The sequence below is a fragment of the Coenobita brevimanus genome, chromosome 72 (assembly GCF_032717465.1).
Source record: "Coenobita brevimanus isolate Jiangsu-jjx chromosome 72, ASM3271746v2, whole genome shotgun sequence".
NCBI classification, from domain to species: domain Eukaryota; kingdom Metazoa; phylum Arthropoda; class Malacostraca; order Decapoda; family Coenobitidae; genus Coenobita; species Coenobita brevimanus.
The window spans coordinates 8117616-8140692 of NC_137025.1; the positions used below are offsets into that span (position 1 = coordinate 8117616).

Consider the following 23077-nt stretch of genomic DNA (forward strand, 5'->3'; position numbering starts at 1 on the left):
TTCTCATACTTAACTTCAGTTGAGTCCCAGTGCTTACCTCACTTTACCTTATGTTTTGAGCCCTTGGGGTACAGCCAAGTATTAGATCCTGATGCCAAGGGTCTAGACAGTACAGTATTTGTATTTGGATTATCAGTATTGATAGATTGTTGTACTTTTTATTGTGTATTACATACTGTTTATAAAATCTTGTGTACAAAAATATCTTATATTTTATGCTCACAACCATTGTATAATTATGAGGTTAGTGCTGTAACCAATATGATTTCCCAGATTCATATATGAGGCGCTTGGAATGACAAGGGCCAATCAACAAAAGCTAAGTTTTGAGTAAATCATGTTTGAAGATTTGACATTATAATAACTCAGTGATACACACCTATCTTTATGGGACTCTCACCCTTATGTCAAGGGCCTATATCCAGCACTGCGGGGCAAGAATATGAAGTTTAAGACCGGCTTTACAAGCTGGTACTTGTAACCCATAGCCCCACTTTTGGTCGGTTGGCCCTTGTCATTCCAAGCGCCTCATATCACTGATTTTTGTCTTTTTCTCTATACCAAACCAATTTAATGATTTGTACTGTTGGTGTTGGCATATTGGATACAGACGAAAGAATTATTAATATGCCTTGTATTCATGATTTCAGTCATTGTTTAGCATGATTTTATGTAAAAGTGTGATGTTACCTTGGCTCTGTTTTGCAGCCTAATTAGGAACCATTTTACTGAAACCATTAAAGGTTCAGGATAATGAGTTGGTTAGTTGGGGGGGGGGGGACCAACATCAAAAGCATTAAGTTGAGAGTGAGGGACCTTCTGTACATGCGGTGTGTAAATGTGGTGGCCATGTGTGCTTATGTACAGTATATGAATGGTGTACATACACGCTGTCTACATAAGCAAGAACTGCCTGCCATCATTAGCTCTTACATTCCTTATTTAGTTCTGATATTTAGTCACTTATTTCACTGTAGTCTAAACAAAGAAGGGATTTACTGCATGTAATAAGGAAGAAGGCAGTAGATGGGAACAATAAGGGGACAGTAACTCTGAGGTGAGGGGATGAATGGCATTTGACTTCATTTAAGCTCAGCTTGTGCAGCTAAGCAGTCTTTAGTTGACAGAATATCTTTACATAGAAATCTCGCTTATGCATCTCTGTTACTACACTAAACAGTATGAGGTTTGCAACTTTGCACTCATGCATAAAGGAATGATAGTAAATCAGAGTGAGAGTGTGAACATATTATGATGATGTGGATGTATGGGCAGCCATATGTAAGCTACTGGTGATTATGTTTATAAATGATCCCCAACTTTGAGTATAATTTTTGAATGAATATTTAGCATGGCAGAACCTTCAACGGCTAGCTCTTCAGAGTGAATATAATGTGTGACAGAATACTGTCTTAAGATCTAGAAAAGCATGACTTATTTAGTGAGCCTCTATAGTACTCGTACACTATAATATCTGTGTATGTGGTTGGGATACACCATAGCCATTTGTTCTTTATTTCATGGAATGTGGTTTTTATCTTGATACATGTGAGGAATAATTCTTGACTACTAGTGAGTGAAATCCAGTCTCAGGGATTAAAGCAGGAGTATTTTTACAACTATGCGTTAACTTGTTAGGCTGGTCTGGTCTGTAGTTGACTAATGGCCAAGATGTTACATACTTTAAAACATAGACATTTCATTTTATGGATAATGGCTGGTAGGCCAAGATTTTTTTATCGTTGTGTATAAGTGCAGTGTTTCAGTATTTGGCTAATAACCAGAAATTTACACTTTATGTGTTTCATATTTTGTTATTTGCCATAATCTGTTTTATTTTTTAGAAGTTGAAATGTTATGTGTTTACCAGTGGTCTGTGTCTAACGATAGTATGTTACAGATTTTTTGGGAAGCACTAAAGTTGTATGCTTTAACCCCTAAAGTACTAATCTCATCGATTGGGCATTTTGCACAATTTCTTAAAAGGACGAGCAACACCAATCATGCAACATCCACAAAAAACTGGCGGCAGCTGGCTCCACCCCAACTGTGACGCAGATGGCTTCTAACCAATCAGAACTAAGTGTTGGACACACCGGACGGGGGACCCAGGCCCGTACCAAGGTGGTGGGGGGTGTATCCCCCACCTCCCTTTCGCCACATCCCTCTACACCACTACCTTGTTGCTACCCTCCCTCCCACCACTCTTACCACCACCACCACTCGCACACCCTCCTTATGCATCCACTCCCTCCCATGTGGATCCCCCCATGACTGGGGAAGGGTATTTCCCCCCTACTCTCCCTCCATGTCTCTGTACTCCACTGGGGCACTTCCTTTGTGTCTTGTGGTGGTCTCCTCCCATCCCTCCATCACCATACTCCCCCTCCTGGTCTTACCACCTCCCACCACCACCCCCAACCCCCTACCCCAACCCCTACCCCCACCCCCACCCCCAAGCACACAGTATCTTTACCTCCCCAGCCTCGAATATTGTGTATTTTTTACGCTTTATGGCGCGTGTTTTTGAATCATTACCTGTAATTTATTCGTGTCTTTGCACACAGATATGCACACCACAATTATTTTAGCTGTCTTTATTCGAAACCCACTCAAATAAGAAATTTTATTTCATGCCGACGCATGCAAACATGTTGCAGCCTTCAAAAACGAGAAGAAACGAAACGAAAAGTAGCTAGACTTGACAGCTCGGGGGGGAGGGGGGGGAAAGGTTGGAGGGGAGATTAGGTGAGGGGAGGGAAGGGAATGGAAGAGGAGGGAGGGGACTGGAGGTATGGGGAGGGGAGGATAATTTTTACTATTTGTCATATTTTTATTAGGGGGTTCATGACCATTTTCCCTAGCTAGGTTTGACAGCTTGGCGGGGAGGGGAGGGGGGAGGGGAAGTTAGGTGAGGGGAGAGGAGGAAGGGGATTGGAGGTATGGGGAGGGGAGAGGAGGGGAGGATAATTTTTACTATTTATCATATTTATTTGGGGGGGGGGGGGTTGTCACCATTTTATTTTTTTCTAAGCACATTAAAATAGTTTATAACATCAATACACACCAAAAAAAAATATGACTTTTGTGATTTTTGTACGTATTTTTGTGAAGAAAACAGGTGCAAGCGGCGTATTTTCTCTCTCGCTGGGGCCGTGATGGTTGACTATTATCAGCTTTGACGGGCCATAGCTTGGTAACTATTGGGTCTAGGAGGGTGGGGTTTGCATTTTCAGGTGTGTAAATTGAAGCTCTATAAATCGGGTATAAAACTTTTAACCTCTGAGAAAGTCGAAATATAGGCCTGTTTTTGCATCCTGAGGGGCAGTCGAGGCTGGAGAATTGCGTACCCTAGGGGTTAAATTGTTTCCTGTTACAGCATTTGGCCAGTGACAAAAACATTATGTACAGTAATCTCTTTAATATCCGGAAGCCCAATAACCGGACTCCCCAATGTCTGGAGATTTTGGGCACGGGCCTTCATAACCCCAAAATGACCAAAAAATTTATAAAAAGCAAAAAAAAAAATCCGACATTTTTTTCAACCGTAATTTGAACTTGGCGTGTGGCGCCGAACGGCTGTGTTTACATGTGGCCCCTTGCTTCCTCCCCTCCCCAGTTTCCACCTAATTACCATGTGGGAGGCGGTGGCTCAAAAGGTAGAGGGATGGCCTGCAGTCCTGCCGGACCCAGGTTCAAATCCCTGCTGGGGCAGGGTATGGTTTAAGGATTTGAATTTCATGTAAAGCAGACTTTACCGATCTACCAGAAGACCCGCCGACATGTCGTAAAAATACCCCCACAAATACCAATACACCAGTCCTGTATGAGACAGCCCTAGCATATATTCAGTATGGATGGTGGGTGTTAGCGCCGAAGTGGTGACATTAAGAGGTGTATGATGTGCAGGAGGACTACTGGGCCTTGGGAGCAGGCTGTGAGGCCTATGCCCAGAGTCAAGCACATAAAAAAAATAAATAAATAAAAAAATAATCCTGACTAGACGCTCATTGCAATGGATGCTGCACGTGCTCATTTTTGTGATTAAACAGTGAATAAACTGCAATATCTCACCACTAGACCATATGGGAATTTACAGGGTTCTGCAGTGTTAAGAAATTAGAATTCAGAGTGCAAAGGATTAAGTGCGGAGTGCAAACTGCTTGTTGCAACTGGTGTGGCACTAGTAAGAACAGAATGTGCAGTGTTAAACAATTATAATTCACAGTGCAAAGGATTAAGTGCAGCACAACACTGGATTACTGTACATGCTTCAAGAGCATTTTCACCACTGCCAGCGCCTTCGAGGAGGCGGGTTAATCTTTGTACCGGCCACGGACGTGTTGTAAGTACCTGTACACTGCTAAATATTTTCCATACTCACTTCTAATTCCTCATTCTCTGGTTCCTTTTCATTTATTTCATGCTTTCTGTCCCTTGTTTGTGTGAATAGGGTCTTAAATAGGTGCTATGGATGTCTGGTAGGGAGTTATGTAGGTGGTTTTCTGAATTAGACTGGGTTGGGGTCCATAAGTACCAGTCCAGGAGGCATTTTCCCAGTATCTGGACAAACCCACTTTCTGGACATGCCTTTGGCTCTATTAGGCTACATCGGATATTGGAGAGATTACTGTATTTTTAAATAATGTCACAATAACTTCCATAAAATGAAAATGCAAGTAAAAAATCTAAAGGAATCATCTATCTATCTATAGCCCGACGCCCTAATCCCGCAAAGGGTGGCCGCAGACAAAACGCCTCCAAGTCACTCTGTCACCCACCATTTGACTCCCCTCCCCCCAACTCACCCCCCCCTCCCTCATATACCTCTCAACTCCATCCCTCCACCTCATCCTCGGTCTACCCCTCCCTCTCCCTCCCTCCACCTCACCTACATACACCCTCTTAGTCAGTCTTTCATTCTCCATTCTCTCCACATGTCCAAACCACCTCAGTGTATTTCTCCTAATCTTTTCAACCACATCCACATCTACCCCACAACATTCCTTCACTTCTTCATTCGTCAACCTGTCTCTCCACATCACTCCACATGCTCCTCTCAGGTAACTCATTTCCACTGCTCTCACTCTTGACTTGTTCCCCTCTTGCAAGGTCCACGCCTCGCTTCCATACGTCAGGGTAGGGATCACAATACCATCATGCAGTGACTTCTTAACTTCCATACTCACCTCCCTATTTCTCATCACTGCTTTCAGTGTACCAACAACCTTTCTTCCCTGCTGTACCCTTTCACGTACTTCATCCCCCAAAGTTCCATCCTTACTCATCACACTACCCAAGTACTTGAATGCACTCACATTCTCCATATCCTCACCATCCAACCTCACTGCACACTCTGTGACTTCATTCCTCTCAAACACCATAACTTTACTTTTGTTTACATTAACTTTCAGCTTCCTCCTCCTACACACTGTCCCAAATTCATTCACCAAACCTTGCAACTCCCATTCATCTTCACTCAACAATACTGTATCATCAGCAAACAGCAACACCAGAAGCTTCCAAGTCTCACCCTCATTCATTAGGGCCACCCCCACATCCACTGCCCTACCTTGCATCTCCTTTACAACCCCATCCATATATATATTAAACAGCCATGGAGACATCACTCACCCCTGTTTCAGTCCCACATTGAGATCAAAGAACTCACTCAGCTCATTATCCACTCGCACCGTAGCCCTAGCTCCCTCGTACATACTCTTCACAGCACTCAACAATTTCCCCTCCACTCCATATATTCTTAATACCTTCCACATACCTTGCCTATCTATTCTGTCATAAGCTTTCTCCAAGTCCATGAAGGCAGCATACACTTTCCTTCCCTTCTCTAGATAATTCTCCACTAAACATCTTAGAACAAATATCTGATCTACACACCCTTTTCCCTTCCTAAATCCCCCTTGTTCTTCTCCAACTAGTTCCTCTGTCATATGCCTAACCCTATCAATGAGTATTCTACCATATATTTTACCAGTCACACTAAGTAGGCAAATACCCCTATGGTTACCACATACTTCATCATGATACTGTATTTTACTAGTTTAATATATACACACATACACACATATACACTATATATATATATATATATATACACAGTACCCTCGCGTCCAACACGCATTTGTCCAGCACGATTCGTGTCCAGCACAGAGAGCAATAATTAGTAAGATTTAATTCAATTTAATTACTGTAACACTGGTGCATTAGCATAACTCGGACGGAGCTCTGAGAAGTGGGCGAAATCCGCAGAGTTCGCCTCTAGCACGATCACCCCTGGTCTAACACGGTCATACTGGACGTTCCCATGATGCTGACGGCTAATAAAAACTTCCGATCAAGTAGCCTCCCCCGCCCACTATCGTGAGGTGATCGTGATGTCGCCCAATTAAAAACGCTTCTGCTCTCACGTGATGTTTTGTTTAAATTTCTCCCGCCACATCGCCACTCAGTCGCATAATTCGCATTAGAAGATGCTTTTTTCTTGCTGCATTTTATCCTGCTCACGATGCCTAGGAAGCCTTCTGAGAACCGCAAGAAGCGGCGGCACCTCCCTCAGGCCACCAAGCTAGAAAGCATCGAGAGGAAGAAGAAAGGGGAGAGGAAAGTGGACATTGCCAAGGCCTACGACATGAATGAAGCCAACGTGAGGACCATAATAAAAAGGCAAGACAAGATCCTGGCAGCAGTGAAGGCTTACAGAGTGCTAGGACCTTCCTTGGCTGTGGACGAAGATAATGATTCTGAGTGTGATTTCGAAGGATTTATGAGGGAGATTGAGGAGGAGCAGCAGCCATTACCTGCTAGTGATGCCAGCAGCCATCCTCCGGGGACCCAGTAGGACTACCTACAGCCTTGGATACCACCTTCCATTCCCAGCAAGCCCACCAACACTATCCTAAAAGGTTAGTTATCATTCATAGCTCAGTACCATTTATTATAATTACAGTAGTACCAATATATGTATAGGTATATGGCAGGTATTTAGGGTGACTTTTCCTAGGGTTGCTGACATAATTCATTTTTCCCCATAAGCTCTGTTGTTTGTCCAACACCTTTTTGGTCCAACACCGGACCCATGCATGACAATATTACCGTGTTGGATGCGAGGGTACTGTATATACTCGTATATATATATATATATATGTAGTGTTGGATGTGAGGGTACTGTATATATATATATATATATATATATATATATATATATATATATATATCTATATAGCGTTTTTTGTGAGGGTACTGTATATATATATATATATATATATATATATATATATATATAGTGTTTTGGATATGAGGGTACTGTATGTATATATATATATATACGTATACAGTAATCACTCCAATATCCGGATCAATAGAGCCATAGGCAGGTCCGGATAGTGGTCCTGTCCGGATATTGGGCCCCAGCTTATGGACTAGTACTTACGGACCCTAACTCTGAAAAACACCTATACAACTCCCTCTGGACATGCATAGCACCTATTTAAGACCCAAATCACACCAATAAGGGACATAAAAGACTGAAATAAATGCAAAAGAACCATAAAATGAGGTTTTAGAGGTGAGTTTATACAATATTAAACATTCTGGGTACTTACAAGTCCCTTCGTCTTGGACTGGTTTGAACCGCCAGTTTGCAGTCCACAGTTAATCCTCTGCACTCTAAATTCTAATTTCTTAACACTGCACAACACTGTAAATTCCTGTGTGTTCTAGTGGCAAGGTATTGCAGTTTATTCACTGTTTATTCACAAAAAACAAGCACCTGTGGCTTGCACTGTTATGAGTATCTGCTCTCCATCGGAGTTAAGCTGTGACTGTTGATGTTGGTGGGGTAACAGAGTTGCCAGATCGCAACAGCCACATTACCAATCTCCTCAACTTTCATTGTCAAATATAACTTTTCATTACCAAATTCGTAAAGCTAGCATATATTCTTCACTAATTATATATACAAGTGGAAATACATGTAATCACTCTCCTTATAACTAACACCATGTTGATTATTTTCACACTATGTAGGGTAGCAGATTAATCAGAGAGAGCAAACAATCCACCATCTCCATCCTGTGTATCCTCATACATGTGAAAAATCCATTTGGTAATGCATTATTCTAATGCATTACCAAACGAATTTTTCATTACCAAATTGGCCCACACTTGGTAATGAAAAATACCAAATGGCAACCTGACAGGGGAGGGGGGAGGGGGAGGAAGGAAGGGGTGAAGGGACCATGGTGTAACAGCTGTTTGGCGCCAGGCGGGAATTTCAAATTATGGGAGGGAAAAAAGTCAGATTTTTTTTGAATTTTTTGCAGTTTTTGGCCCATTTTGGGAATATTGGATCCCAGGAGGATTATGTCCGGTTAGTGGGGATGTTCGGATATTGGGCGTTCGGATATTAGAGGGATTACTGTATATATATATATATATATATGTATATAGCGTTGGATGTGAGGGTACTGTATATATATATATATATATATATATATAGTGTTTTGGATATGAGGGTACTGTATGTATATATATACAGTATATATATACGTATACAGTAATCCCTCCAATATCTGATGTAATAGAGCCAAAGGCATGCCCGGATAGTGATCCAGTCCGGATACTGGGCCCCAGCCTCCTGGACTTGTACTTATGGACCCTAACTCAGAAGAACACCTATACAACTCCCTCTGGACATGCATTGCACCTATTTAAGACCCAAATCACACCAATAAGGGATATAATAGACTTAAATAAATGCAAAAGAACCATAAAATGAGGTTTTAGAGGTAGGTTTATACAATATTAAACATTCTGGGTACTTACAACAAGTCCCTGACTCCTGGACTGATAGTTATGGACCTTAACTTAGCCTAACTCTGAAAAACACCTCCCTACTGCACATGCATAGCACCTAAGACACTATTCACACCAATAAGGGACATGAAAGAGTGAAATGAGGTGTCAGAGGTAAGTGTGGAAAATACAGTACAGTACAATATGAAACATTCTGGGTACTTACAGCAAGTCCCTGGCCATATTGATGAATAACCCTCATCCTCTCAGACTCAGACAGTAAGAAGGAGTTCTTGAAGCACTTGCTGTACACTCTTCATGAAGTCTTGCACAGAATTTAGTCATTTGCACTCAGAATTCCATTCTCTTAACACTGCGCACTCTTGTCTTACTTGCACTCCATTGTACCTTAATGAAATAAGTGTTGCACTCTGCACTTAAAGTCTTTCCATTCATAAAACCATTTTCTAAACAAAACACACTCTAGTTAATTTACGTTACATTGACAGTCCATTAAATCTTTGTCTTTTCACTCAGAACTCAAATTCCTTAACACTATGCACTGTTTTTTTTTCACTGCACAACACTGTAAATTCCCATGTGGTCTAGTGGAGAAGTTCTTGGCATCTAATCACTGTCAGAGTCTGAGAGTAGCACATGCAGGTGACCTAGGGGTGCGTCGCTGGGTCATGGTGATGGCGTACTCACCGCAGACGACTCTGAAGAGAGGCGCAAACTCACGTCGAGTGGTGACTCTACCGTGCCTGATGTGCTGGGCTGTGGCACGGAGCATGAGGGCCTGTCTTGGGGAGGCAATGGAGTGGAGCCAGGGCTGGGCACAGCGGGGTCACAGGCCTGAAAAAGCTGTCAATGGTTGATTGACGCAAGGAACGACGATTTTGACGATTAATGATGCGCTGCCTGAAAGCGCGCACTTCCTCCACAAGTCCCAAGGGCCCCATCTCCCTGTTGCAGTCCAGGTGCTCCAGGTAGTCCAGAACGAACTCTAGGTGTTCCCGGAGTGCGCTCAGCTTGGGGATGGCTGGAGTAATGTCACGCTAAGAGGAGTCCGCATCATCGTCGCTGTTCTCGTCGGAATCTTCAAGCTGGATACTGACACCTGCAACTGAAGATGCGATCTCGATATCAGACAATGTCTGATACCCAGGATCGCCCTCGTTGTCATCCAACCACTCACGCACTTCGTCCACATCAACATCGTCCCCTTGCACACGTAGACGTGCATGGAAGTCATCCACGTCAAAACCTAGGAAATCGTGCTCCACATCTGTCCCGAGAAGCAGACGAGACCATCCATTTTCTAGAGTCTTGACAGGGATTTCCTTCCATGCATTGGCCCAGTTGTAGATGGCAGACTTGATGTTGTAGCGGCGAAGGTTTTCCAAAGTCCACTGGCCTCGCGTGTCCCGTCCCTCCCTTCGCTCGTCCCTGTCCTCGAGAACAACCATCACCTCGTCCAGGAACTTCCGGCAGTACAGCCTCTTCTTTGCCACAATCACTCCTTGGTCCATTGGTTGGATGAGAGCAGTAGTATTAGGTGGCAGAAACATACACCTAATGCGCCCATTCTCAGCCACCAAGTCCTTGTCGCACGGGTGGGCAGGGCATTGCCGAGGAGAAGGCCTTTACCTGGTCGCGTGGGATTTCCAGTTTCTCCGTCTGGTAATGGATGACCTCCTTGACGAAATGGCGGTGGAACTAGTCTTTGAAGATCTGGGCTGTGAACCATGCCTTCAAGGAATGGTACCAGACGACAGGAAGGACATCCATCACTCCACGAAGACACCGAGGCTGCTTTGCACAGCCAACAATAACGGGCTTGAGCCGGTGCATGCCGTTAGCATTGGCACAATACAAAGCAGATATCCGTTGCTTGCAGAGCTTGCGGCCAGGTACACGCTTTTCCCTCTCCTCGGCTAGAGTGTTTGTAGGCAAAGAGCGATAGAATAAGCCAGTTTCGTCAGCATTGTAGACTTGACCGAGAGTGAGGCCCTCCTTGTCGATCAAGCCCTTCACCTTGTGCTGAAACTCGTCTACTTCATCCTCATTGGCGTCCAAAGCTTCACCATGAGACTTACAGTTGGTAAGGCCATGTCGTAACTTGAACGCAAAGAGCCAACCTCCGGATGCCTTGAAGTCTAGGGCGTTGTGAAGCTTGCGAACTTCTCAGGAGCAGCCTTCAACTCAGTGCCACGCACCATCACACCAGCAGCACGTTGCTTTCAATACCAAATCAACGTGGAACGGTCAACTTCTGCATACTTGGGAGTATACATCACCATCCTCTCCACGTTGCGTTTGCTTTTCGATGAGAAGTCAGCCGTGTACTGCATGAGTTTGTCGCGGGATCTCTTGATATCAAACAAAATAGATCGGGCCAGGATGAATTCACGAAGGATGCGTGAGGTAGACCATCCTGCATCCACCTTGTCCAATATCTCCCTCTTCGTCTCCAGAGTCAAAACCACTCTCTTCCTCTTCTCAGGCGGTGAGGTCATCATCACACACATGAAGGAGAGGCACAAGAGCAGCAGGAGAGCCTGCAGCAGGTAAGGCACCATCATAAAAGCAAGCACGTGGGCGGCCATGACGACGAGCATGCACACACAACAAGAGACGGGCGGTAAGTGGGGAGGATGCAGGGGCGCTCTAGTGGACGTCAGTGGAACAACACACCAGAACACAGCTGGCCCACGCCGCACGTGTCAACTTCAAATTCCGGGGGGGGGGGTTGGATTGATATATATATATATATATATATATATATATATATATATATATATATATATATATATATATATATATATATATATATATATATTATATATATATATATATATATATATATATATATATATATATATATATATAGTATATATATATATATAGTATATATATATATATATATATATATATATATATATATATATATATATATATACATATTCCCCCCCCAAATTTTTTGCGGTTTTTGCCCCATTTTGGGAATACTGGATACCTGGATGAAAATGTCCGGTTATTGGGGATGTCTGGAAAATGGATGTCCAGATATTACAGGGATTTCTGTATATATATACAGGAATACTTCAATATCCGAGAACCCAATAACCAAACACTCGATACACCAAACAAAAGAAATTGGGGAACATTCCCACAATCCGAACGGCTGTCAATTTGCTAGTCTGAACACTCTGCTGCTCCCTAGGTTTGAAACACACACGTCCAAATGTGGATGTGGTGGTGTGAGCAGCTCTCCCTGCCCTCCCTCCTTCCCCTGGCTTCTCCCCACATCCTCAATCCCCCCATCAGCTGAGCAGAAATGGCCATCCGCCTCCTTACCAAATGGTCAAAGCCGCCTGGCCGACCTCTCGAGCCTCACAGTGGTAGTAGAACCTAACCCACCAGCAGAGCAAAAATGGCCATCTGCCTCCTTACTGAATGGTCAAAGCTGCCAGGCCAGCCTCTCAAGCTGTGCACTGGTAATAGTGTCTAACCCACCAGCTGAGCAAAAATGGTCGTCCACCTCCCTACTGAATGGTCAATGTCGCCTTGCCAGCTGGTAGAGACTGAGTCAGTGCTGCCAGGCATGTATCCCTTGCCACCCTCTGCCCTCCCCCACCCCCTGCCAGCGCACTGCCTGCCTGGTCCGCGCTTGTTTACTCTCGCTGTATCTGTTGCCCTGAACGCATCTTAGCATCTCACCTCCCACCACCTTACCTTCCTGCATATGTTATGTGACATGGCCCATTTTTAGGAATAGTATTGTTTATGTGGATAATAACATTACCTATGGTGTTTCTGTGCCAGTCTCTACTGATTGGGTTTGGGCCTGAAACACATCTGTGTGTCTTGTGTCATATGGGGAAAATTGCATTGATATCCAGCAGTTCGCTATCCGAACATTTCCACTGGTACACAACACCGCCAGATATCTGGGTAGGCCTGTATATACTGTACATATAATATATGTATATAAAATATATACAGCCATGTGCCACTTATTTTTGACAATATGTTCTGAAAAATAGGACATGAAGTGGTCTCAATGTTAAGCGACCAATGTAACTTATGCACCGTATACTGTATACAGTATAGTCAAGTTGCGTAATTTGCATATCTGTATGCCGCGGATTTGTAATCTGCAGTACTTTGCTCAAACAGTCCCAATTTTTAACATTATTCTGCAGAAAAAAACTCAAAAAATGCAGTTCCTAGGTTCCAAAGTGCCTCATTTCTAAGGAGATTTATATTATCCAGGCACCCATGATGTATTCCACGGCTGCTAGCCAATCACAGACAACCTAGACCCAGCAGCCAATCACAGCCCGGCCCTAGTGGTAAGTGTGCACACTACAGCCGCCATGTTTTGTTTGCCTCCTGTCCCGCCAACCGCCAACTACGTGTGTTCCCATCTGAGTTCTGAGTACTACCTGACCTTTTTTTTGGTCAAGGTTACCTCTCCCTGGACTCTGTTATTGATGGCCCCCAACCCCCAAAGGTGACATTCGACCCAGCTGGGGTCCAAGAAGAAGGCTCCTCTCAGTTATCAGCAGCGTTTGAACGTTATTTGTCCTAGCTGTTGGCTAGTTAGGTGTAGGTAGGGTGCTGTAGGGGGGTTCCATGAGGGTCCAGACTAAGTATTCTATTTTCCCATTGGTTCTTAACTTTGTAAACCGCATAATTCGCAGTCCACAGGTAGGTACCAGTCTCTAATTGCTGCGGATTAGGCAACTTGACTATTGTACAGGTAGGACCCTTTATGCGATCATTCAGTATACGAGAAACCGATGATACGACTGGAGTAAATTAGGGACTGTTTTCAATATATGATCTCGAAAATCCAATGATACAACATTCAGTCTGGGGCGAGGTGGGAGGATTCTAACTCAGTCATCCCAGCAAAAGCAGTCACCGCCATTTTCTCTCAAATCTCGGAGAGAAAAATTGGGAATGCTCAGCTGGCAACCGCCAGTTTCCTGCCCCTAACACATTATTACCACCTGTAGGTGAGTGTTATGCATGTTTTATATGTTTAATTAATGTGCAGTCATGTTATTTGCATACTATTTGCTCTTTCAGGTTGCTTTGTCTACAGTTCAGTAATATAGATATGTTTGTTGAGTTTAGTATCGTATATTTTAGTTTGAAAACTTACCTTTGATATGGTCCTTGAACCCAACCAATATTGTACCACTAGTTACGTGTTTCGTTATACCGTGCTCCCTTAACATGCACAGGGGTTAGATAACAAGAGACACCCACATATGTTAAAAATCCACGGATATCTGCTGCCCCCCTTAAAAACACCCCTGGACTCCGCTTAACCCTTTGGCTACAGCGGCTGTAATGACAACATACTGACTGTGCTCATTGAGGAGAAACATGAAAAAAATTGTGTGTTTTCAACTCATGTTTTAACCCACTTATCGTTAATCTTGAGAGTTAAAATTTTTGTCAGACAAACGTCATCCTTTCTCCTATTGTTTGCAACAAACAGCATGTCCATAGGCACTCCAAGCACAGTGAACGATTTGAGAGAATACAAGGTGTGTTTTGACTGATGCAAGAAATAACCTAGGGAGGTGGAAATTTCTACCCAACCACAAGATATTTTCCATACAAAATAGGATTACCACCACGTTACCTCATCACAATAATTGCAATGATAATAAAAATAAAACACTTCTAGCCAGTCTCCTAAGATTCTGTTACAATATTCCAGTGTTTACGTTAGACAATGAAACAGAATGATGTGAGGAAAAACATTACAAACTTTATCAATCTTCATGGATTGCTTTTATTACCACTTACTTTTATAAAGCTTATTGATATAATGTCATGAGTCATTTCATAGCATTACTACACAGTTTGCAACCGCAAAAATGTTCGCTAGCTAATGCGCTTAGCATCATGACTTTTCTGATTATCACAAAAATATCACTGAATCACTTGTATTTTATCACAGTAATTCACAATATAATATAAAATAACACTCTCAGCCACTCTTGTATGATTTCAGTGCGATTTCAGCGCGTATTGCTTCGTATGACTGACGAGAGAGAGGGAGAGAAAGGGGGAGGGGGGAAGCAAACTGGTTTAGACCAACTCATCGAGGGGTACGAGCGAGAGAGAAGGTGGGGGAGGGCAGCAAACCAGTTTAGACCAACTCATCGAGGGTACATGGAAGAATAGAAATACAGTACTCCCAGCCTGCCCTAACTTTTCCCCTGATGAATTAATGGCATAAATAAATGAAGTGGCCAAATGGAAGAGTGTTATATTTGATCCACCGGATAATGCCATCACTAAAACAGCCATGAACTGTGCTTGGGATAATGTTACATTTGCAGTGAACAGTGTCAGCAGAGTTCAACAAGATAAAATGCTTTAGTAAATCCAGCCCCGGTACCGTATCCACCTGCGGATATTTACAGCCGTTTATGTTATATCCACCCGCAGATATTTAAAACAGTGTATTTTAAAAATGCAGATGTCAAGGGATGACTGTATGAGAATTCATTATACGACTATGCCAAATGGAACCTAACTGCCCGTATGCTTGGGATCTCCCTGTATATGGTTGGGCGGCTGGCTGGCCTCTCTGGCCGCCTGCTGGTAATAGACTCTAACCCACTAGTTGAGCAAAAATGGCCGTCCACCTTCCTACTGAATGGTCAAAGTCGCCTGGCCCAGCTCTCGAGGCTCATTCTGGTAAAAGGACCTAACCCACCAGCTGAGCAAAAATGACCTGTATATACAGGTACAGTATTTATACTGTACAGTATAAAAAGCCGAAATTAAAACAATAATATCAGATAGAGCCAGGATTCTGGGGACTTGAATGATGAGTGAATGGAAACATGGCCCATTGGATTGGGCAAACTTGGGCTGTCTGGATGTTGCTGCTCCTCACCCTGCCCTAGGGTGGGAAAGGAGGTCCGGATGATGATGATGATGATGATGATGAAAACAGTATGTAATGTTATGTAAACCTGATGCAAGGATACACAAGGACACTCAAAAGCAGCAGTAAACATGCAACTAGAGGTGGCTGCCTGCAGCTGGTGTTCATGACTCTGTTATGCGGTAAACTTTTTACTTCTTGTTAGTATACTTTTTACTGCTTTTTGGTGTATTTTGTACTACTTTTATATAAGTAGGGAAAAAGAGAAAAATATTAAAGACATATGAACAGTATTGCAGTGTACTTGTGTACATTATACATGTACAGTACTGTGTATCATACGTCCAGCAGCGTAAACGCTTTGTTTTGGGATGCTGGCTGGCAGTCACACGGCAGCAGGAATGGTGCTCTGCATCTGCATACAATTGCAACGTCCTGTTCTTCGGATGCCTGCCCCTCATCCCCCAATGTTAATGCAAACAGACATTGTGTAGTTGGACGTTATAGAGTGCATGAATATATACAGTAAACTCTCAGTTATCCATCGTCACAATATCCGGCACAACACAGCTCTTGGCACTATTAAAGCAATATACAGAATTTTTTTTTTTTATGCAACATCCGGCGCTGAAACAGGACGTAACCGGCGGTCCAGTGCAATATCCAGTGTTGAAGGATCTCAGCTGGCTTGTAAGCGGTAGTCAACCTGTGCCAGGGGAAATCCCGAAACTCGGGAACCAATGAAAACGCCCACTACATGCCAGCCAATGAGAATTCGCCCTGGCCATGGCTTGTCTGGCCTACTAAGAATATCCCTGTGCTCTTATTCATGCCCATGGATGTCATAGAGTCAAGACGTGTCTGTGCGCTCCTGCTCTTCTGACAGTGCAGTCGCAAAACCTTAGTGCTTTTACTAACTCTGTGACATCCTATGTTCAAGCTGCTGTACTATGTTGTATTACAAAACTAACGGCCTGTCAGTGTGCTCATGTCTTAGCGCTCTGTTGTTCTATTTAAACTTCCCCTGTGCTGTATTATGTACTGTACTGTTTACAAGTGTGAACCCCCCAGCGCTGTTTCTCCCCATTGATGCCAGCACTTGGTGAGTATATACATAGAACACTATGTACAGTACCATATTACTGTACTGTGTTATTACTGTTGTTTTTATATGCTTAGTTTTCATCTTTTACTCATGGCAGAGATTTTAGGTTAGAGGTTCAGGATGGATAAAATCACAATATCCAGCTCAGAGCTGAATGTTGCACTGGATATGCATTATCCAGTGTCTTACTTTAACTGGTGTAAGGCTTGACTGAATTACAATGGATAATTTAGAGTTTACCGTATACACTGATTCCTCAGTTATCTGGCCCAGATGTGTTCAATACTGTATCTGGATACTGGGCCATTGCTTTATTAAACCATTATCCAAGTGTACGTGCTGTTATCCGGACGTAAAAATGCCCGAGAACTTCAGCTGGCCAGCCGACATGTCCAAACATTCGGTATCGTAGCTGCTGGGCTCAACCCATGAGCGAGAAGTAGTCCATAATCCACAACCTGAGCTAAAATGTCCATCCGCCTCTGTACTGAATGGTCAAAGCTGCGTGCTCGTCCAGTCACTCCCAACGAACCTCCAGCAACCGAGTAATACGACTGTAACCTGCAAGTGGTGTAAAAATGCCTGTGTGCATCCCCACCCAATGTCTAGTATCACACAGCCACCTGGCTAGCTCTTTCCTCACTGCCACCGCGCATGTAACACAGACCACAAGCCACGAGTAGACATTTGGTGACAGCGCCCATCTGCCTCTCCACCGAACATCGAAAGTCGCACTGCCACAGGGCTAAGGCTTGCCCAACCGCCACCACCATCAAACAGAGACCACAAGCCACGAGTACATGTTCAGAGACAGTGCCCGTCCGCCTCCGTACCAAAGGTTGAAAATCGCGCAGCCACCAAGAGGCATTCGCACCACACACACACAAAGAGAGAGAGACTTTCCCATGCTGAGTACAGTATCAGTACAGTAATTTCTGTACCAGTGCATATGACAGTACAGTACTGTACTGTACACAGTTCAGTACTGTATGTGTGTTGTACAGTACAATATTGTACAATACACTTCCATTCGGTATGGGTGTTTGTTTCAGTGCCACAATCAGCCCCCTTTGCCAAGCAGCTGTATTGGGATAGGTTAGGTTTGGTAAGGTAAAGTAAAGCTAACCTGTGCAATTTTGCCTGAGAAACACATTGAACATATGTTCGAGAAAATCCTATGGTTATTTTTGAAAGGATGAGGCGAGCTGGTTCCTGGCTGAGGGGTACAGGTGGCCACTGCACATGTAATGCAGACCACAAGCCACGAGTACATGTTCAGTGACAGCGCCCGTCCGCCTCTCTATCGAAGGTCGAAAATCGCGTGGCCATCGGGAGACACGCACCACACACATAAAGAGAGAGCTTCCTTCATGTTCTGTGATTACAATAAGAATATTTATCTATCTATCTATTGCCAGACGCCTTAATCCCATACAGGGTGGCCACAAATCGCTTCCACGTCACCCTGTCCCCCACCATTTCACTGTCCTGCTCCCAGCTCACACCCCCCTCGCTCATATACCTCTCCACTTCATCCCTCCATCTCATCCTCGGCTTCCTCCTCCCTCTCTCCCCTTCCGCCTCACTCATACACTCTCCTCGTCAGTGTCTCACTCTCCATCCTCTCCACATTGCCAAAGCACCTCAGTGTATTTCTCCTAACACTTCCTATCACATCCATATCCACATCGCAACACTCCTTCACATCCTCAATTGTCAGTCTGCCTCTCCATGTGACTTGTGACTCGACATGCTCCTCTCAAATAACTCATTTCCACTGCTCTCTTGACTTGTGTCCCTCCAACAAAGTCCAAACTTCACTTCCATACGTTAGAGTTGGTATCCTAATACTGTCATGTAGTAACTTTTTCACTTCCATGCTCACTTCCCTGTTTCTTATCATTGCTTTCAAGGAACCAGCAACTTTTCTTCCTTCTTGTACCCTTTCAAGCACTTCAACCTCCAAACTTCCATCCTTACTTATCACACTGCCCAAGTACATAAACGCACGCACATTTTCCATTTCCTCCTCAGTATCAGTACAGTAATTTTCCTTAAGAGTAGCAGTACAGTAATTTCTGTACCAGTGTATATGATAGTACAGTACTAAACTGTACACAGTACAGTATTGTATGTGTGTATGTACAGTACAATACTGTACTGTACAATCCACTTCCATTCAGTGTGAGTATTGGTTTCAATATCACAGTCAGCCACCTTAGCCAAACAGCCATATTGGGATAGGTTTGGTAAGGTTTGGTAAAGATAACCTATGTATTTTTGCCAGGGAAACAAATTGAGCATATCTTCGAGAAAACTTTATGGCTATTATCGAATGGAGGAAGTGAGTGTTGTTCCTGGCTGAGGGGTACTTGTGAACACCACGCGTGTAACACAGACCACAAGCCACGAGTAAATGTATGTTAAACTACCCGTCAGGCTCTGCACCGAATGGCAGGATTCCTCTAGTCTCCGGGATTAGTGCGGAAACCCCTCACCACGCCTGCCTGTCTGCTTCCCTACTGAATGGTCAGAGTTGCCAGGCAGGCTGCATTAGTCATACACTGCCTGAGATGGTGATCTACTGGTCATCCACTGTTACCGCCACATACTAACCCTTGCCTGGGCAGACGAAAGTAAACCTTATAGACAGATGTCAGTGTGCTGCATGTTGCTTCCTATGTGCTCAGAAACAATTGTTGGATGCAGTACGGCAGCACTGTACTGTATTGCCTGCCGGCGAACAGAAGCCCGCACCTCAGTTCCAGCCTTTCTTCCCCTCGTGACTGGTTCCGCTTGCAATGATGGCTGTGATTGCAGTTGCTTTTGTGGTGGTTCCCTACCTTCTTCAGGTTGTGGCCCTGCTCTGCTGCATTCTTGTGTGTGTGGTGATGGCCCCACCACCACCTGAGAAGCTAAAGAGGAAGGGTCTGAGTCTGGAGAAGAAGTGTGAAATACTGGGCAAGGTTTACGTGGGCTGGACCACAGGACGTGTTCTTCGTGAATATGCTCAAGTTTGTTCAACACTATTTGATATTAAGAAGCCATGCGACAGGCTTATGCAGTACGGACAGGACTTTGACGAAAACACATGTCGCGGCAACAGAAAGGTAATGGCCCAGGCCCAGCATGCCATTATCGACCTGTCGACATTGATGTGGTTTTGTCAGCAATGTGGTGCCGGTGTGCTAGTGTATGTGACCGAGGTGAAGGCTTCTGCTGAGAAGTTTGCACACTTGCACAATGTGCACAACTTCAGCGCGTCTGAGGGATGGCTCTTTCAGCTCATGCTGTGCCATGGACTTACTGGGTGTAAGGCACGCGGCGAGGCCTTGGACACGGCAGCAGAGGAAGTAGACCCGTTTTGCTAGAAAGTGCAGCACCTGATCAAGGATGAGGGCCTTGCCTTTGGTCAAGTCTATAACGCTGACGAAACTGGTCTGCTCTACTGCTCCATGTCCACCCACACCCTGGCTGAGGAAAGGGAAACGTTTTTGCCTGGTCGGAAGTTGTCCAAACAACATGTCTGTTTTGTGCTGTGCCAATGCTAATGGGACGCACCGCTTCAAACACATTGTTGTTGTTGGGCGTGAAAAACAACCACCTTTTCTCCAATGGTTGATGGATAGCCTGCCTGTTGTTTAGTATCATTCTGTGAAGACCTGGTTTACCGCTAAGATCTTCAGAGATTGGTTCCACAAACTTTTCGTCAAGGAGGTTATCCGTTATCAAACGGAGGTCCTTGGAATTGCTCTCTACCAGGTGAAGGCACTCATGCTTCTGGACGGTGCTCCTGTGCATCCATCTGGGAAGGATTTGGTTGCTTTTGATGGGCAAATTAGGTGCATGTTTCGGCCACCTAATATGACTGCTCTGATTCAACCAGTGGACTGGGGTGTTATCATGGCTGCCAAGAGACTGTACTCCTAGAGGTTCCTGAACAAGGTGATGGTGGTGCTGGAGGATAAGGATGCGGTGATGGATACACGTGGGGAGCAAACCTTGCAGAATCTTTGGCGTCACAATCTGAAGTCTGCCGTGTTCAACTGAGCGAATGCGTGGAAGGAAGTCTCCGTCAAAACCCTTGAATGCGGTTGGTCTCATCTCCTGCAGGGAATCGATGTTGAGCACTACTTCGAGGGGTTTGACATGGATGATTTCCACAGTTGTCTTAGACAGACAGGAGAGCAGGTGGATGTCAGTGACATGCGGGATTGGTTAGACGATGACGGCGGCGATCCTGGTTTCTAGACCATGTCTGATGAGATCACCGCTGCTGCCTCTGTGGGCACGGAAGATTACAGTGGGACTGACGAGGATGAGGATGGGGACCCTGACTTGCAGCTCTCCGCAGCTCTTTCAGTCCCTTGTTTCAGTGTCCTCCGTGGTTACCTGAAGGGGGTGCTGGAGTATCCCAAGCACCTACACTGTGACAAGGACTGTGTGCCGCTCCACCTGGCGATGGAGCTGCGGGCAGTCTGGGACTCTGTCATCCTCCGGCAGAATTGTCGGTCCTATCGTCAGACCAGGATCGATTCATTTTCAAGCCTGTGACCCCCACGAGTGCCAGCCCATTCTCACCACCACCACCAGCTTGTGTCCCTCCTTCACCTTCAGACCCGCAGCCGAGCACATTGACAGCTTTTGAGTCTCCGTTAAACTTAAGTTTGCGGCTGTCTTTGGAGTCTCCTTAGGTGGGTAGGCCACCATCATCGCACCGCACATCACCAGTCATCGCCCAGCTCCAGCAGGTTGAGAATGACTACTGTTTGCCACCAGACCACACAGGACAACTCTACACCTGCTGGAGGTGGTGGGTAACAAAGCCTAGTGGCGGTGCAGTGGGTGGTAAGTATCCCAACCGAATGTTTTTCGGCAGGTAGCTGTAGGTTTCTTTCATAGTTTCCATGGTGCTAAAATTTATTTAGGATATTCCTATGTGTGTTTTGAGGCCACAATTTGGCAGAATGACCCGAAAACAGTGCCAAAAATAGAAGAGTTACTGTACGTGTCAGGAGAGGCAACAGCTCACTGAACTTCTTCCATCCACTTCTTGCTCTAGCCACAGAGCTAGCTCCAGCCCCACCTCCAGCATGTAACATGTCTCCCAGATAACAAAACTTCCACACACTCAAGAGACTTACCAGCAAAATCAGTCATTTCATGCATGACAATCTCCACATATATATATCTACAGTGACCTCACTTGTACACATTTATCATTTGCACTACAGTATTTACCTTATACATGGTAACCTGATAACCCCAAGCATTGCATATTTAGCATATACTCAAAAAATTTTTGCAGTTTACACAACTACTCGGGCCACGATTAGCATTCAAAATACTTGCACAGTGACATAGTGGTCATGGGATGCTGAGATCGTGACCTGGGCTCACACACACACCGCTCTTGGCATCCTTACCCATTCCCTAACCCTTCTCTTCCAAATTAATAATTATCAGTGCTTGCCATTACATTGTAAATAACAACATATAAGTAGTTATGTTGTGGCAGCCTTAAATGTACAGTGGAACCTCAATTTAACGGACCTCAGTAAAAAGGATATTGGATTTATTGGACAGTACAGAGGGGACCAAATTTCCATCGGCTATAATGAACATTGTCCACAACATGGCGCGCAGTGAATCACATACATGCGTTTCCTATGCTTTTTACTCCAATCCGGCATGAAATTGTCCTCTCCCCATTGTGATTGCTGAGTTGTAATAACAGACTATAGCAATACTGTACTAGTCATGAAGAATTGCTATGACAACAATGTGAAGTAAACAGCAAAATGGTGAAATTATGTGTCAGGTTAGTGGAAAATGGGTATAGTTTTCATTTTTAGTGCTAGAATTGCAAGATAGTGAGAAAAGGACAGAGTATAAGAGCATAATGGAAGAAAGATTGGGAAGGTATGAGCTAGAGCAGATGGAAGGGGTGGAAGAAGTATGTAAGATATTCACGGAAGAGATAAGCGCAGCGTGTGAGGCGGTTTGTGGAGTGAGGAGGAGATGCAAGGGTGTGCAAGGGACAGCATGGTGGAATGATGAGGTGAAACGAGCTGTGAAACAAAAGAAGAAGGCATATGGTGAATGGTTGGCGAGTAGAGGTAGGGGAGAAGATGAGAGAGAAGAGAGAGGTATATGTGAGCAGGAGAAGGGAGGTTAAGAGACTGGTGAAGGAGAGTAAGAAGAAAGTGGATGAAGAGTTTGGGAGGAATCTG

General features: G+C 44.4%; 1 protein-coding gene across 2 annotated transcripts in view; it reads left to right on the top strand.

Annotated features, from left to right (window-relative positions):
• Positions 1–23077, top strand: part of LOC145407010 (uncharacterized) — a 198544-nt gene that overhangs the window by 122498 nt on the left and 52969 nt on the right. The window lies entirely within an intron of this gene.